This window comes from Stegodyphus dumicola, chromosome 9, assembly GCF_044657685.1.
Source record: "Stegodyphus dumicola isolate Sdum_Otavi_A_Nest chromosome 9, ASM4465768v1".
Lineage (NCBI taxonomy): Eukaryota > Metazoa > Arthropoda > Arachnida > Araneae > Eresidae > Stegodyphus > Stegodyphus dumicola.
In genome coordinates, this window is record NC_140776.1 from 91,297,827 (window position 1) to 91,315,595 (window position 17,769).

Below are 17,769 nucleotides of genomic sequence, written 5' to 3' on the forward strand. Positions count from 1 at the left end.
TATATAGTATCCGTATAAATTTGTATTAAATACGAGCATTTTTAAATTAAAGAAGGTGTGTTGTTGAATTTCAAATTTTTAAAACAATACTAACGTATAGGTTAATTTTACATGATCGTTAGATTAACTTAATAATATGGATTCTAGATCATTAGATTAACTTAATTTAATAATAATAATCAGGATTCTACGGAGTTAGATGGATGTTTTAGACATATTCAAACGAAATCGAATGATTGTATGTTAGGTAATTATGTTTATTTGGTAACATGATATTCTAAGCACAAAAAGGTTTAAATTTTACAGGAATATTTTATTTCTTTTAAAATTAATGTGCACATACAAAGCGTTTATGTTTAGAAAAAATGTTATTGATATTAATGCTTACATTTTCATTTTATTTTACTAGACTAGTAATATTAGATATATTAGAATATTAGACAATTTACTAGCAACATTAAACTATACGACATTCGCAATCAATCGTATGGCATAGTTAACACTATTTCAATATTCTAATTTACCACGTTCTGTTGAATTTAATTTCACACAATAATAAGTAATTGTTTATCGTTTATAGTTCTATTAAATTTGAATTAAAATGCACTGTTTATGATGAAAAAATGTACTCGTATGGAGAGAAATTCTTTTTCAAAAATTTGAATCAAAGCATAAAAGCAACGGCTTTGGCAAATGTAAATTATTAACTCAATCTGGCAATTGGATGAAAGTAATCCATAATCGAATAATCTTTGAACAGAGAGAAAAATAACTCTAAATATGAAGAATGTTTGAACATGCGAATCCACAGAACTAAGGAAAACAAATACAAGTTCAAGCTGATTTTGAATGACAAACTTAAAAACTGGGACTCAAAATCAACAAACAAACTTAAGAATTGTGAATTACGGAATTTGTGCGAAAATAAATTACAGCTTGACAGATTTAAAGATGACTAAGAAAATCTGTTTTTTTGCTCTAATCCACTTTGACGAAAAACTAAAGAAAATGTAAAAAACAAGAGTAAGCCTTCCTGACATTCCCTTTGTTTCTATCAGGCTGATAGGCACAGGTTGAAATTTAAGAAGTGAGCAATAAATTTACTTGTAATGCTTTAAATCTCTTACAGAATGTAAGCGAGATTTAAAATCTGGATTATTTAGGCCAGAATATTTTGAGAACTAAGAAATGACGTGACAAAAACCGGAAACTCGATAAAATGAGCTTAAATACTGTTACCACGCATATACATACATGCTTCTGCATAAACATATACGCAGAAAACCTAAGACTAAAATACATATAAAGAAAAAAAAATTAGTTTTCACAAAATTAAATAGAAAGATTCTCGAGATGAACAAAAATAAAATAAAATTTAAAGATTTCATTCAAAATGGATTTATAAGAAGTCTTTCATGTGAAAATAAAACTGGATTAGATAATCTTCATTATAGATTGATACAGAAATAATAAGCATTTTTGAAATTACCTTTCATAAAATCTTCATACGAACGATATTAGACGGACGATAATAGACAGATTGACATTCACAATATCTGCTTACAGCAGTTATGAAAAGAATTATTTGCTGAGACACATATTTTGAGCACCTGGTCTTGAAAATATCCATTAAAGTACACTACTAAGGAGTTATTCAAAAAATATAAAAAATCCAAGCCTTGTTTTAGCTCCATATGTTAGTTAATCAATTAATTTTATTAATATAATTTCACGTAAACTCTAATTCCCAGAAATTAACTTGATTTTATCAGATTTGTATCCAGTTTAAAATGGTAAAGTAGACTGATAATATTAAGAAATGCAAGTTTTTGATCAATTCTCCCAGTTTCTTGTATCATAATGAGACATGCATCATTTCTTGAACAGTCTATAAACATTTTAGTCAAAAAATACCCACTGATTTGCTATTCTGAGATAATTAGTGTGCAAATATCTCATTTATATTCAAATCCGATATATCGTGTCAAAGTGTGTTTCACAGAAATTCTTTTATTGCTCAACGATGTATTTAAACTCTACAAAAATTATAAATGTTAATCTGACTAACTTAATTTTCTCCTGAATTAGCTCTCGTTATCTTTCTTATATAATAACTACTCAAATGAGCCTATTCCATTATGTTTCTTAGATAATTTAGCATTTTTCGCTTCATCTAATCTCTTAGTGTACTTTATGACTGAATGATGAAGAATATTAAAATATTGTTACTTGGTTCAATCTCAGAGTTAAACAAATGACCCCTCATGAAATTTCTTTTTCCCAAATCAATTTATTCAAAATCCTTCTGTTATTCGCTACCTTGTTTAAATTAAAAAAAATCTGATGTGTACACCACATGACTTCCTTGTACGGAATATTAAATTATACACATTTTTTCTCGCATGTCATTTAAACTTATTGGATTGAATTAAATCTACTTCGACAGCGCATAAACCACAATAGAATAAATGCATTCTTTAAATTTCACTCTATTTGTTTACCATAGCGACACTCTGGCGCTAAGTTCACTTAAGAGTATTATATTTCGTTCATATTATAACTCAGAATGCCCAAAATTTATATCATTTAAAGAATTATCTAATCGTTGCCACATGTTCTATTCAAATACTATAATAAAGCTAGAACGATGTATAAAAGAAATTAAGCAAACAAAACTAAAAAGAAACAGTTTTTCACAGACGATTGAGTACTTCTCATTCAATAAATTCAGTTCTCACTTCGCGACAAGGCAAAATACAAAAAAAGTCAAAATATCTGTATTAGAAATTACTTAAACACTTATTTCCTCGAAAAAATTCCAGAAAGGATTAAGAATGGTTTATTTCGCAATAATAAATGAAGGCGTTATCTTTGTTGTTGCGAAGCTAAGCTTCTCTAAATTGGCAACAAATCCACTAGTCTGCTTTTTCAAATGTAAACAAGCAATGGCCGCCATCAAAAACATTTTTAGGCTTAGCGGCACTTAAACAACTTTAAATGTGTTGATAATTCTAAAAATATTGCATACAGATTTACTAAAGGTATAAAAACCTAAACCGGAAGATAAGAACAACATATTTCAATCATTTTTAAAGCAAAAAATGTACAATTTACAAACATATAAGAGTAAAGAAACTGTGATCACTGAGCCGGGTAACAGAGTGGATATATATATATATAAATATATTTATATACGTTTGGTGCGGCCGATTGCAACCAAAATACGAGGTGCACATCTACATGTTATAGCAGTCCTATATACAAAATTTCAACGTTTTGAGGCTACTCGTGTTTGAGGTATGCGAGATACGTACATACGTAGAAACGTTCGTACAGACGACACGAAAAATTCTCTTCAGAATTAATTTTAAAGCAGTTTTATAATTTTTTTGGAGGAAACGAGTCTTTTAATCTGTCCTTACGTACAGATATCACGCAAAAAGATCGTTGAATTTCATTCGATAGCGGTCAAAATGGATATTTTCATTGAAATATGCTACCTGAAATTTTTCGCGATTACAATACTTCCTTTTTACTTCGTACAAGGAAGTAAAAATCAGTATATTACTGATTTTTCAGAAGAAAATTTATTCTTTTTGAAAACTGAATAGTAGTACATTTAGCTGAAGTCACTTATTGCTGAAAGTGAGACAAAGTAAATTCCAGAATTTAATATTACTAAATAAATAGCAGGAGGATTTATCTTACGTTTTTAGAAAAAGAATACCAGCATGATAATCCCATTAATAATAACCACATTCCTCTTTTTTTCAGACTCGTCTATTAAAAATTTAAACGCATTTTAAAAGTATGGGTTCGAGAAATGCACCTATGTTTTTTATACTGCGCCTGTATGACTTTAAGTTGTTATTGTATTTATTGGTGGATGAGGATAATTTTGTCTTACTTTCTTTGATTCATATTCACAAATTGCGATATCCAGAAATTGTAGCTATTGAAATTATGATACTTATTGTGATTTAATTCACAGAACAAATTATATTTTTCACGACGGATAAGATATAAATATATATAAAAAAATTTCACATTCTATCTAAAAGCATGTGAAATTCGCCTGGATTCGAACCCAGAAGCATTTAGCTTAATCTCTTGACTACTGGTGAGTGACTTTACAACGTGTATCTTTAAAATTAAATATCTACCAAGATACTCTAATTAACATACCTTTTATTAGATTGCTATTTACTCTCAGCAGTAAGTAGTTCGCATAAACTCTTTCCTTGCTTCAGCACGGCAATATGCTTATTTACAAAGCCTACTGTTCATGTATTTGTTGGAAATTCAGGACTAAACTGCCCATGGAAGAACTTAAGTAAGCAGCCAAATGTCCAGCCTCAACTCTACTGGGTAGTCAGTGTGTGATAAAATGGTACACCCGTTAGTGTGATAAATATACTCGATAAGTTGTAAGGTATATTTTAATTTTATAACAGTTATTTTTACCTGGATCACTTTTCCTGTCTTATCTCATTTCAACTTATAACTCCCTACCAGAATGAGGTTTTAGAAACGCGGTAAATGCAAATGAGGAAGAGAATAGTATTAAAATTCAACTGACTTCGAGAGAGAGAGAGAATGAAAAATCCTGAGTAGCTCTCGTTTGCCTTTGGGCTACGTTTCTTTAAGCTGTTGTTACACTTGGCCGTATTATCGCGTGCCTCTATATAGTTAGCCGGCTAAGATTACGGGCCAACTACATTAGAATTGTGTCAGCTTCAACTAAATCTCTTAGTTAGTCATTAGTTAGCTCTTATTTCTTACTTTTTGAGTTTAAATTATTTATATTTGATTTTGAATTTCGGATTTGCGTATAATATTTTTAGACTAATTTGGTTTTTTCCCCGACTGTTCGTTTTACATAATGTAAAGTTTTATGGATTTTTATGTTACAACTTGAAACAATGTTGTTTTACTCTCTTTTTCCAAGTGCTTCGAAGGCGTGTAGGGAAAATTCTGGTACATTTGAGATTCACGTTTTCGGTTTTATATGAATTTTAATGTAATGAAAATGTGTTTCTTTTTTCAGTTTCTGGTCTGAAATGAACGAAAAGAACGAAACACGTTTTCGAAGCATATTAATCAACTTTTATGAAGATTCAATCCTTTTTCCTCTGATGAGTTCTAGATTGGAATTTCAGTAAAAGGAGAGTAATTTTTATATTTTTATTTCTTGTATATTTTTTCCCTTATGCATTTCTAGTTCTCGAGGTTGAACTACTATGATCCTTTTTTAAATTTTGAATTGTTTAGATATTGTTTTAAACCTCTTATACAAGGACGAAATTATTAAAATTTTTGATAAATTGCCTTGCTTTGACTCCAATTAGCTTTTAACTTTAGATGCTCTAAGTTTATTTTACTTCAATCCTGAAGCTATAGAGCAGGATGGGTATAAAACATGTGTTTTTAGTTTTTGCCTTTTATTAAGTTTCTTTATGTATGTATATCTATATATATGTAATAATAAAATTCCATAGTCAAGAATACACTTAAAATTCTAACTGTATGTTCTTTTCATTTTTTAATGACGACGTTCTCTTATTTGAAAGTACTGTTTAAATCCACAGCCCCGTAGTCAAGTTGTTTTTCCCGCCTTTTCTACACGTACAGTTATAGAATGCTCTGGAAATATTTAAAGCGAACTGGATTAATTGACAAGGCTGACGTCATTTCTTGGAAGCTCCGCCTTTCCAGAGGCTATAAAAGGACTCGCAAAGCAATATCGGGGGCTTTTTCTTAAATGTCACGATGCAGTAAACTTCATACAAAGAGTTCTTAGTAATTCTTTTTATTTACTCCGGATATCTAATTTTGTAACTGCTATTTCTCCTGAATAATAATAAATGGATCCTGTTTTTTAAAACTTATCGTCTGATAATATAAGCTACGACTAAAGCTGATACATCACATATATATATATGTTACCGTGAAAGACCGAAATTGGAGAATGTCGACTTTCACCGGAGAATGTTAACATTCACCAAATACGTCGGTGAAAGATCGAATATTGCACTACATTCTTGTATATTCGGACCCTCACCGGTGTATGTCGACAATCACAGATATGCTCTGGTGTAAGTCGAAAAGAGAGGTCATAAAGTGCCATAATAGTTTAAGTTGTTCCAATAAATAAGATTTGAATCACATAATTTAGTAAGTTTTTTATTACTTTTATTTTATTTTCTCATTTAGAACGTACTATATAATTAAGTTTTTAACTTCTATTATTTTTCTTTCTCACTTTGAACATATTGTGTGTTTTAGGTTCTCGTGTTCTTAAGTTCTTATTTCAAGTTTCAAGTGCGTTTATTCGCGACTGAATTACGGAGAAGAAAATATAATATTGTTATATGTTCAACATTCACCATTAGTACATGGTGAATGTTGACATTGACCGGTGTAAGTCAGAAATAAGAGTATTTGGAAAATATTTCAGACATATACCAAGAGACTATGTGAATGTTGACATTCACCGGTGAAAGTCGACATTCTCCAAATCTCGGTGTTGTCGCGTAGATAAAGGGCCGTACAAATGAACAGGCAAGTACTCAAATCTAAAGACATTTTATTAACTCGAACTGAATGAAGAACTTACTTATATACAGCTGGTTAATATGCTGGAACATTCCAAACTGGAAATTCTGGAAGAATAAGAAGGAAATTTACATAAATAAGATAACATTAACAAGAAGGAAATTTACATAAATAAGATAACATTAACAAGAAGGAAATTTACATAAAAACCAATTATCAGGAATCTTGCCTTTGATGGGTTTGGAACCCGGGACCTTCGATTTTCCAGTCCTGCGTCTTCTCCGTTAAGCTATGAGTAGGTCAGCCGAAAAGACCAATTTTCGCTACATTTTCCCCTGCTTAGGAAGAAACAGCGTCCCACTACGATCTGGTCTGGCTTCTTGTAACAGGTTTCCTGGAAATATCGGGCTTTCTTAGATCGTCTTGTTGTACTTTTGGATCAAGATAGGGCTTCAATCTCAATTCGTCAACGATGTCTTTTGAATTCCGTCGTTTCCTATTGTGTTCCATATTTTCCACTTCGTACGTCACGTCAGAGAGCTGTCATGTTATTCGATACGGTCCAAAGTAACGTCTTAGGAGCTTTTCGGTTTTCGGATAACCCAAACTTTCGCACTGGAGTGAAGACCCAGACTAACTCTCCGATGTTATAGCTGACAGGTCGATGCCTCTCGTCGTATCAACGCTTGGTCTCGTCGTATCAACGTGGTTTGCGCTTTAAGAATATGGAGTTTTGCAAGCTGTCTAGCTTCTTCAGCTCTAGTATTCAGATGCTGCGCATAACTATCGCCGGAAACTTCGATATTATACGGAAACATTACGTCGAGAGGAGTCTGGCTATCTCTGCTATAAATGAGAAAGAATGGGCTGAATCCCATTGTGTCTTGTTTGGCTGAATTATAGGCATAGGTTACAAATGGTAGGATAGTATCCCAATTTTTCTGTTTAATGTCTAGGTACATGGACAACATTTCTGCCAGTGTCTTATTGAATCTTTCAGTTAAGCCATTGGTCTGAGGGTGGTATGAAATGGTCAGGAGATGAGATGTCTTGCATAAGATAAATTACTTCTTTAACAACGGTGGATAGAAAGTTGCGTCCTCGGTCACTTATCATTTCTTTGGGGGCACCATGCTTGCAATGTTCATGTTATGATTAACAACATAATCATTCTTAGAAAATAAAAGTAAAAAGGGTTACCTTTTAGTCGATCTTCTTTCTCGATCCAAAGGCATATCCAGGAATGTTTTTATTAATTACACACATCAAAGGCACAGCTCACGCAAAAAGAGAGGCTTCTAAGGTAATAAGATATTTAATTTAAAAATCACATCATTAAACTAATGTATATATATATATATATAACACAGAAGAGAAGTATTACATGTGTCATTCAAACGTCCATCACGAGTTCTAAAATTTCAGTTAAAGTTCTCTTTTCGTTTTTTGCTGCGCGCATCCGCAAACCACGTGGCGGTCGGTGACAGTTTCAACAATGCTTCAGTACAATTTCTTCAACTATAAACTTGGCGATTTCGGTGCCCTCAGCTGCCGGTATTGCCTTTGTGCCAAGTAGATCTATTAGATTTTGGTAAACGGGGTGTCAGGGGGTTTTATCGGATGAAGCTATCCTGGTGGACGTTGCGGTGGCGATTTCCGTCTTTGACATTCTCGGCAGTGTGATACATATCGCCGTGTGCTTCCATATAGCCCTAGCCAATATTACTTTCTCCTTATTCGTTCGTACTTTTTAGTAAATCCGAGATGGTCAGCGGTTGAAACCTCATGAAGACTTCTTAGAACCTCGCTACGAAGTTGCTTTGGTACAATCAAGAGCCATTGCTGTCCCATAGGATCATAGCTTCTTTCTTTTCTTCAGGATCATAGCTTCTTTCTTTTCTTCAGGATCATAGCTTATTTCTTTCTTTTCTTCTTCTTTCTTTTTAGGAAATTTCTTATTTATTAATTTTGATATGCGTCACCTCTTGTGAGAGTTGTAATGATGGATTTTAATCGTTCGTCCTCCTGCTGTTCTTTTCCGAAATCTACGATTGCTGCAAAGAAGGGGATATCTTCATTGTTCTCAATCATTGGTTCTATAACAGGCTTCCTTGATAGTGAATCTGCATTGGAGTGTTTACGACCGACGATTTTGTAGACGATATTTATGTCGTATTCCTGCAACGTGAGATCCCACCGTACAAGTCTTCCGGATGGATCCTTAACATTAGCCATCCAACATAAAGAGTGGTGATCTGTGACTACTGTGAAGGGTTTTGCGTAGAGATATGGCCTGAATTTACTAATTGCACAGATAACGGCAAGGCATTGTTTTTCGGCGGTGGAATAGTTCCCTTCAGCTGCAGTAAAGAACCTGGATGCATAGGCTATTGGTCTTTCTTTGCCATCCTGGATCTGAACCAGTACTGCACCGACGCCATAGCCGCTAGCTCAGAATGTATCCAAGTTTCAGCGGCTGGGATGAAATGTCCCAAAACAGTGCCACTGGTCGGCAGCCTTTTGAGTGTTGCGAAAGATTGTAACGTGTTCCAAGAAAATTTTGCATCTTTCTTCAACAAGTCATGCAAGGGCTTTGCTATATAAGCGGAAATTTTGATAAATCGTCTGTAGTAGGAGCCCAAGCCCAGACATCGGCGATAGTTTTCGGAACAGGGAACTTTGTTACAGCCTCTACCTTTCTTGGATATGTCCCATGCTGATCGATTAAGTGTCCAAATATAGTCAGCTTCTTTTTGCCAAATGAACATTTCTTGGAATTTAGCGTCAGTCCTGCTTTTTGGATACATATCAGTATTTCCCTCAAACGCTTTTGATGTTCATTGAAATTAGATGCGTACACGATTATGTCGTCGAGGTAGCAAAGGCAAATATTCCATTTGAGATCTCTTAGTAACGTTTCCATCATCCTTGCAAATCTGGCTGGAGCATTGCGTAATCCGAACGGCATGACTTTAAATTCACAGAGATCATCTGGAGTCACAAAAGCTGTCTTTTCACTGTCTTTATCATCAACCTCTATTTGCCAGTTTTATCGTAGAGAAAATTTTTGCACCAGCCAGGCAGCCCAAAGCATCATCGATGCGAGGTAACGGATGGACGTCCTTTTTAGTTACCTTGTTCAACTTTCTGTAATCGACACAAAAATGCCATTCACCGTTTTTTCCTTCACAAACGCTGGAGACTGGAGGTGACCACGGACCGTCTGATGGTTGTATTACGTCTTCTTTTAGCATTCGTTGCACTTCGTCTGCAATCACACGCCTCTCAGCGGCTAACACACGATATGGCCTTTGTTTGATTGGTGCACTGTCACCTGTATCAATTTTGCGCTTCACCGCATTGCATCGGGATTTTTTCGCAATATTATTAAAGTAAAAAATGTCACTAACTTCATCTAGTAGGCTCAATAGCTCGTCTTTCTCAGCACTGGTCAGATCAGTATCTAAAATTTCTTTTACGTTTTCTTGAGATAACCTTTTCCTGGACCTATGGTCTTTGGAACCTTCTGGAGCCTGACTACTTAGGGAGCAAATAGCGTCGTTTTTATAGTCGTTAAGCAGCCTACATTCATCCCTTTCGGTATCAGTTGGGTTCGTCGAGAACAATTAGTTACCCATAACTTACCACAACCATCCTCTATAGTGATAATTGAAGCTGGTATCGATAGTTATTTTTCGCAGATCAGAAATCTAATTCCAACAATCATAGCTTCATCTGCTTCTCGTAGTTCTGAATTCAGTGCAAATATTCGCCTTGTGGTGTTTGCTTCAATTAGATAATCGGTTACGTCAAACGAGGAGGGCTCTGATTTATTTAAATATTCATTGTTTGGAATGATTTATGCAAGTGTAAATTCTTGATTTCCACAATCGATAACGGCACCGGTGGCACGGAAAAAAGTTCCATCCAAGTATCATTTGATGACTACATTCAGGAAACACAAGGAATTCAAACGGCTTCTTAGTTTCATTCAAATCAACTTTTAATATAGAGCGCCCCGAGGCGGCTGCAGGTTTACCACAGGCAGTTTTCAATACAGGTCCATTCTAAGCAAACATAGGAGCATTCAGCTGTCGACGTAATTCTTCGGATATAACGGAATAATCGGCACCCGAATCAACAAGGACTTTCACACACTGTCTGTTAACGGTGATAAAAGTGTTATTCTTTTGCAATTTGGCTGTGGTGTACGTCGGAGGATTTTCTTCAACTGCGCCCTCTCCTCCTGTACAGGTCTCTTGAGTTAGTTTTCCTCATTGGTTCTGCGTGGGGAACGCTGGAGCGGCGTGCTGGTGACTGCAATAGTCGGCGGTTGACAGAGCGTCGCGGATAAGGTGAACTGCTTCTTATTCGGGAAGAACTAGGTTGTGCATATTTGTCTTCGAAGCTGTATGTGGATTCAGTATCTCTGTCCCGTCGAGGGTTGGACGTCTTTTCGGCTGTTACATTTTCAAATATCTGGCATCTCTCTCTACAGTACCTCAGAACATGTTCTGGGTTTCCCCAATGAAAACAGAGAGCCACATTATCGTCATTCCTCCACAGATCTGTTCTACGTTGTGGAGTAGTTGTCTGGCTTGGCTTCACGTCTTGGCTGCGACCTGATCGGAAGTGAACGTTGGGTAGTGTTTTTGTTTCTCCCAGCTTCTGTGTGGGGTGCCAGCGCCTCCATAACCTCTTCCCGTCCCACAGATGCTATGTCTCTACAGGTTCTATTTCCATGCAGCCCTGAATCTGGCAGGATCGTCTTAAGCTCTCCCCTGACGATGGCGCGCATTATATACCTTAGTTCGCCGGCGTCCGCATCGGATAACACAGCAGAGACATTAGGCAGCCTCTGGAATCGTGATCGGGCGATACGTCTTCGTCGAAGGCTTTCTATGTGACAACAGCGTTTCACGCAGACATCAACGCTGTCATAGTTCTGGGACGACAGGACCTGGTACAAGGCTTCAGCAATACCTTTCATGAGATGGGCCACATTCTCGTCTTCAAACATGGATGTGTTTGCTTTTCGGAAGAGAGCGAGAACATCTTGAATGTAAGCTTCAGACGTCTCATCGATCTCCTGGGCACGTGTGCGTAGTACTCGTTCAGCTTGGTGCTTAACATCAGCTGCTCGGGAAAGGTGTTCTTAAGAGAAGTCCTGAAAACAGTCCAACTGGTAAATGTGTTTTCATTATTATTGAGCCACTGTCGAGCGGTTCCGCCAAGGTAAAAAATGACGTTCTCCAGACACATTTGATCATCCCAGTGATTATAGTTGGCTATTCGATCAAAGTCTTTGAGCCATCTATTAGTATCTTCTTGGCTGTCCCCGGTGAATATACACGGGCTTCTGGGTAGTTGTTACGTCAGGATCGGTATTGGTGCGATGTTACTCGAAGCGGAACTTGCTTCTGTTGGAGGGTTTTGCTCGGTTTCCTACTCATCAACCATTTTTCTCGATCTTTTACGCGAATCCTGGAAGAGGCCAAACTCAAGAGGAAGTCCTCGAATCCGCAGGCTTCGGCGTAACTCGGCCGTAGTAACTGAGTAATACCAAACTGTCGCGCCTCCACCAAACTGTCGCGTAAATGAAGGGATCGTACAAATAAACAGACAAACTTAAGACTTTTTATTAATTCGAATTGAATGAGGAGCTACTTATATACAGCTGGTGAACATGCTGGAACATTCGAAAAGTTTCTGGACTCGAAATGTTTCTGGAAGAATAAGGAGGAAATTTACATAAACAAGATAACATTAAAAAGAAGGAAGTTTACATAAAAACCAATTATCAGGCATCTTGCCGTTGATGGGTTTCGAATCCAGGACCTTAGGACCTTCGGTTTTCCAGTTCTGCGTCTTCTCCGCTAAGTTATGAGGATCTCGGTCGGAAAGAGCAATTTTCGCTACAATATATATATATATATATACTCAATCCGTTACCCGATTAGGTGAGCTCAGTAGTTTTATACTTTTATGCTGGTAAACAATGTATTTTTTGCTTTAAAATTTAAAAGCGGTTGAATGATGTAGTTCTCATGTTCCTGCTGCTCTTGCAAAGAGCCTGGATTGCCCCTTTGCAAGAGTCAAATTTAAAGTCATTGCTAACGTACCTGCTTTTAATATTTAGCTGAAAGATTGATCTGCAGAATTAAACTGAAACCAAACTGTACAATCACAATTTAGAATAGCGCAGAAATCCACATATATTCTCTCCTTAACCATCGAAACGCAAAACGCTTGTATCGAATTTTGTATCATTTGAAGAATTTGCGATGAAGCAGCAAATGTCGGAGGGAAAACTTAATTTAAACAAAAATGATTAACATATTAAATCTTACAATCGTATAACGTATATATGCAAACATGTAAGCGAATCATGCTTTAAAAAATTGCTTAAGTGGCATATAATGCTAATTTTTTTATGTATGTTAAAGCCCTTAGAGACTGATAAAATTATAACTGATGTAAATTTAAAAGTTAAATATTTCTTTTTGCAGCACAGCTAGAATAGCTAATTTCATTATTTCTTACTCTTCCTGTCTGTCCTAATGTGGTTTTTAACATTAGTTTTGTATATAAATATATTTTAAGTATTTAATTCAGACACCGCTGAAATAAATATAAATTTAACAAGATTTTGCTTAACATCATATTCCATTTTCAAGAGTTTTGAAATTTTACCTATTTAAGTTATGAACTTGTCAGTAAGACTTTATTTCGCAGTAAAATAGCTTGGAAATTCTATTTATCTGTTTGCCAATTCCATGTGTGCAAACTACTTTTAGATCTGGCTAAAATAAATGCCTTTTGAGAAATTCAGCGTTACTTAGATTCAAATCATCTTCAATAGTACGCAAAATGTTTTGAAACTCATGGAACATGAAATTGAGAAGTTAGAAAATGGTTATATTTAGTTTCTTTGCTTGCTTCAGTGAAACTGAATTAAGTACTGCCAAGAATTTTCAAAGGATCTACGCTGTTTAAGCATCACTGATTACAGTTTCACAGCTTCACAGAATTTGCAAATGTGCATTCATCATACTATTTATGCTTATGAGTTTCTGTGCCATTTAAAACTCTAGAGCTAACCAACTATAAAAGGGAAAATTAACATCAATTTTAATCATATAAGGTAATTGCATCACATTTTTTTCAAGGACTTTTGATAATATCATATAAACAGCTTTCATTTGTTTCTCTGTGGTTCTAAAAATGTGCAAGTTAAATGCGATTAAGTTTGGCCTTGTTACTGATCTTTTACGATTTATTCGTTTCACCATTAATGATAAATGATAGTTAAAACCCATAAACTCGCAGCACAGTTGGTTCTTTCAGTATATTTTGTAAATTTAAAGGTTAATTTTTATTAACTTCTATGTAGCTAATGTATGGCAGCAAAAATATAGTGTTATTCACATTTTAGGAGGCCAAAATACATTTTCAAATTAAAATACACGCTAAGTTTAAATTTTGAGAATTTCAGTTTTCCATAGATAACTGAACATTAATTATAAAATTAGGTAGAGAATATCTGAATTTATTTTATATTAAAATTCAAATTAGTATTACATTATTTTCATTTGCCACCGCGTAATGATTCTTCAGTACTCTGCCCGCAAGTTAAGAGAGTGAAATGCAAGTTTTGGGAGAAATTATACTTTCTTTTCTTCGTTATTACTTTTATGCAAAGAAAAGCGAAAAGGGTGGTAGAGAATGACATCATTTTAATAAAAAACTTTAATTATGAAATTAATTAGAAATACATAGCTATCCATTTTGCCTTGAAACCTTATTAAAACTAACAGCAAATGAACTAAGCAACAGGTACAAATATTTTATTTCTCTGAAATATTGGTGATTTATTAAGTTTTATATTACATATTTCAAAAATGCTCAATTTACCCACTTTTCGGATTCGACAGAATATTAATTCTCATTCACGGAGTGGGGGGGGTTACTATGAGATGATGGAAAATTATGATGAATATCTCTTTTAAGCCCATATCACACGGCGTTTGCTTCCCACGAACAACTGTTTCGGACAATTTTTCTGCCTGGTTTACTATTGAAAGAAAGACGTGCGACTTTTTCCTTCCTTTCCAAAAAATTTGCAAGTTGTCCGTTTTCAACCAATCAGCTATCATCTTCGAATGCTATCAGCTTGTTTGTAATGGGGAACCAGTTTTCCCTGTGTTAACCCCAAAGCGATCTATGGTGATTGGCTGTTGTGACAAAGCAGAAAAATTGTTCCAAACAGTTGTTCTTCCGAAACAAACCGACGTGTGATAGCAACCTTACAAAATAGCTACCCAGCTCATTATAGAATTTTCTCGGAGAATATCTCCGGCAAATTCGTAAGAAAATGACATTCGCTAGAGTATCTATATCAACGCTTGACAGGACACAAAAAACGAGCAGATGAGCAAAATGTACTAGAAAATTACACAGTTGTTCGCAAGAGTATGACAATCAAAATTTGCTGAGAAGATGGATAGGACATACAAAACGGAGAAACGACTTCTTAATTTTGTCTTCCCCACGCTTTTTGGACTTGATACAGTTTGAAATTTTCTTGTGTTTTCTTCTACACAATGGATCGTATGAAATTTATCGTCTACGCATTTCATCACGTATATGAAACTTAATGCAATGTAATTGCTATAAACCTGACCGATTTCTTGCTAAAATGAAAACAAAGTTTTTTTATATCTTTCTATCGTACTCAGTAGTCAAAAACAACAAGTTACCATGCACTTCAGATACATTAGTGAAAAGATAGGAAACACAAACTAATGCAGCAGTATTTTATTATGAACATGTCAATAACAGGACTAACTCGACGATTCAAAGTTAGAAACTAGGGTACAACATAAATGATGAGGTTCTTAAATAATCATGAAGGAACTCTCTATGGACTGTTTCGAGTGCTAGGTCTCTTGCAGAACGCATTTCAAAATTGGTAACACAAGTCGTTTTTGAACAAAGAACAATGAGATGTACCACAGTATTCAAGAGATTTTCCTACCGCAAGAGTCTTTAATAAACATGAAACAAGCCAGGTTAATAATAATAAATAAATAAATAAACAAAAAATATTTAATGATCTTGTCGGCGATTATCAACGACATCTACTTATTTTGAATGTGACTTTATAAAAACTGGAAACAATAATGCTTCAAAACGATTTTCTTTGAAGTCTTAACGATAATAATAATGTTGCCCGCTCACAAGTTCGTAATAGACTGAACGCACACAGAACCTATGATAGCTTGGCAAAATTTATTTTTCCAAAGGAAACCCGTTACATTTTTGGAACTTTCTATATTCGTACATCCCTTCACAGTACCACAGAGTACAAATCAGTACTTACACTTAAAACTACTAACAAAGTTAAACACAACTGAATGAAAAGCACATCTAAAGAGCTAACCTAACACTGAGATGTTTCAATACTCCGAACCACGTTGAACTAAATAACAACTCCGAAACTTATACTCTCTTTGGTCTTATGTAATCTTCCCCCAGCTGACGAGAAATATTATATAGTACTTTTCGAAATTACTGGAAGGCATATGAGGGTCGAATGGGTTACGGTTATCTATAGCATCAATTACAGTTATTCAACTACAATACCCATTACAGTTATACAGGACAGGACCAAAACGCTGCCAAAACCATCATTAGTTTGACGATCGTTCACCAATTTAGCGAGAAAGTCATTTACTCAATGTTAAATAGACATGCTTCTGTATTCTTACATTTTCTGCAATCTGCGCTTCATTAGATTTTCATGTGTTACAAATACAAAAGAAACACAGTTCCACATATAATTTCATTAAAAGCATTCGTATGTGTACAAAATGAGTTACAGTAGAATTAAAATTAAAAAAATAATAATAGAAAGCTAAATATATGAAATGATTCAGATTTTTAACGTGCACCAGAGGGTTTGTTAAGGTTTTTCATGTTCTCATTGAGCTCTCAGTTTTCCTGTCTGCGTTCCGATTAACTCATGCTGATATTTAGGATTAACAGTTTTCATGTTTTTAGCTTTCTAATTCATAACTTCCTTCGCACTTACCTCGCTTAGAATTCAGCAGCAAAGTCATAAAATTTTTAAAACGGCATTTTATTCTACATTTGAGATACAGTGTTAACTGTATCAAAAACATTTTTTCTTACTTTTTAGCCTAGAAGCGTTATTATTCTCGAACGTCACTTTTGCGTCAAATCACTTCTGTTGTCCTCTTCACTTTTCACATAACTAGCGGCTGACCCGTCCAGCAGCCTGAAATATTTTTAAAAAAATAAAAAATATATGTATAATGATTTTAATAAATTCAATTAATGTAATTTCACGGCTCCAACTGATAATTAATAAAAGACACAAGAAACTACGTTTGTTGCTTTTAAGTCACTTAATTTGTTTGTCAATAACAGGCAAATTAAATATTTTACGCTTCACCAAATGGCAACAAACTAGCGCGTGAAAGTTTAAATATTTTCTACTGGCTATCTTAAGAATTTCCGATAATAGTACGTATTTCTTTAAAAACTACACATGGCGATAGCATTTGGTGTCAGCACGCTTTATTCATGTTGCCATACTTTTTATTCTCTATATTATTGTAGGATCGGTACTTATTGCCTAGAAATGTGATGCCTGTGAACTTACTTCCGAGGTGGCTGCCTAGGGGCTAATAAACTAGTCTGATTTACAAATAACTGGAATATTTAAATCGAAACTTGAAAAGTTGTTGTTACGAACTATAAGATGATTACATGCATAGAAGGAAAAAGATGAGATTATTTACCAGATGTACAGAAACTAACATTTTATACACAGAATACCGTCTTCCATCTTAATGGCGTCATCGTCTTAATATGGCGGGATCGTCTGTGCTCTTCCATCGGAAGGAAAAGATTTGTTTTCACAGCTTATCGCGTCATCCGATTATTATCGACGATGTCATCCTACATTATTTCTTTAAAAATAACATTCTTTTATTTGTGTTCCTATATTTTTATATTTGATATTTAAAAAAAATAATACATGGCGGTAACATTTCGTGGCGACAATGGAAAAATTATATGAACACAAATGTTACTAGGTTTGAGACTAATAGCACTTCATACGCTAAGAAATCAAATTAGGTATACAGCACAAATAAACGATTTGGAGTTCGTAGTGAAAATCACGTA

At 34.7% G+C, this 17,769-nt stretch overlaps 1 long non-coding RNA gene across 1 annotated transcript in view; it reads right to left on the reverse strand.

Moving 5' to 3' along the window:
• The window catches only part of LOC146995416 (uncharacterized), a 70,751-nt gene that overhangs the window by 30,696 nt on the left and 22,286 nt on the right, over positions 1–17,769 (reverse strand). Inside the window, exon 2 of the long non-coding RNA XR_015043214.1 lies at positions 16,750–16,855. This is a non-coding gene — a long non-coding RNA (uncharacterized LOC146995416). The remainder of the gene's footprint in view (positions 1–16,749; positions 16,856–17,769) is intronic.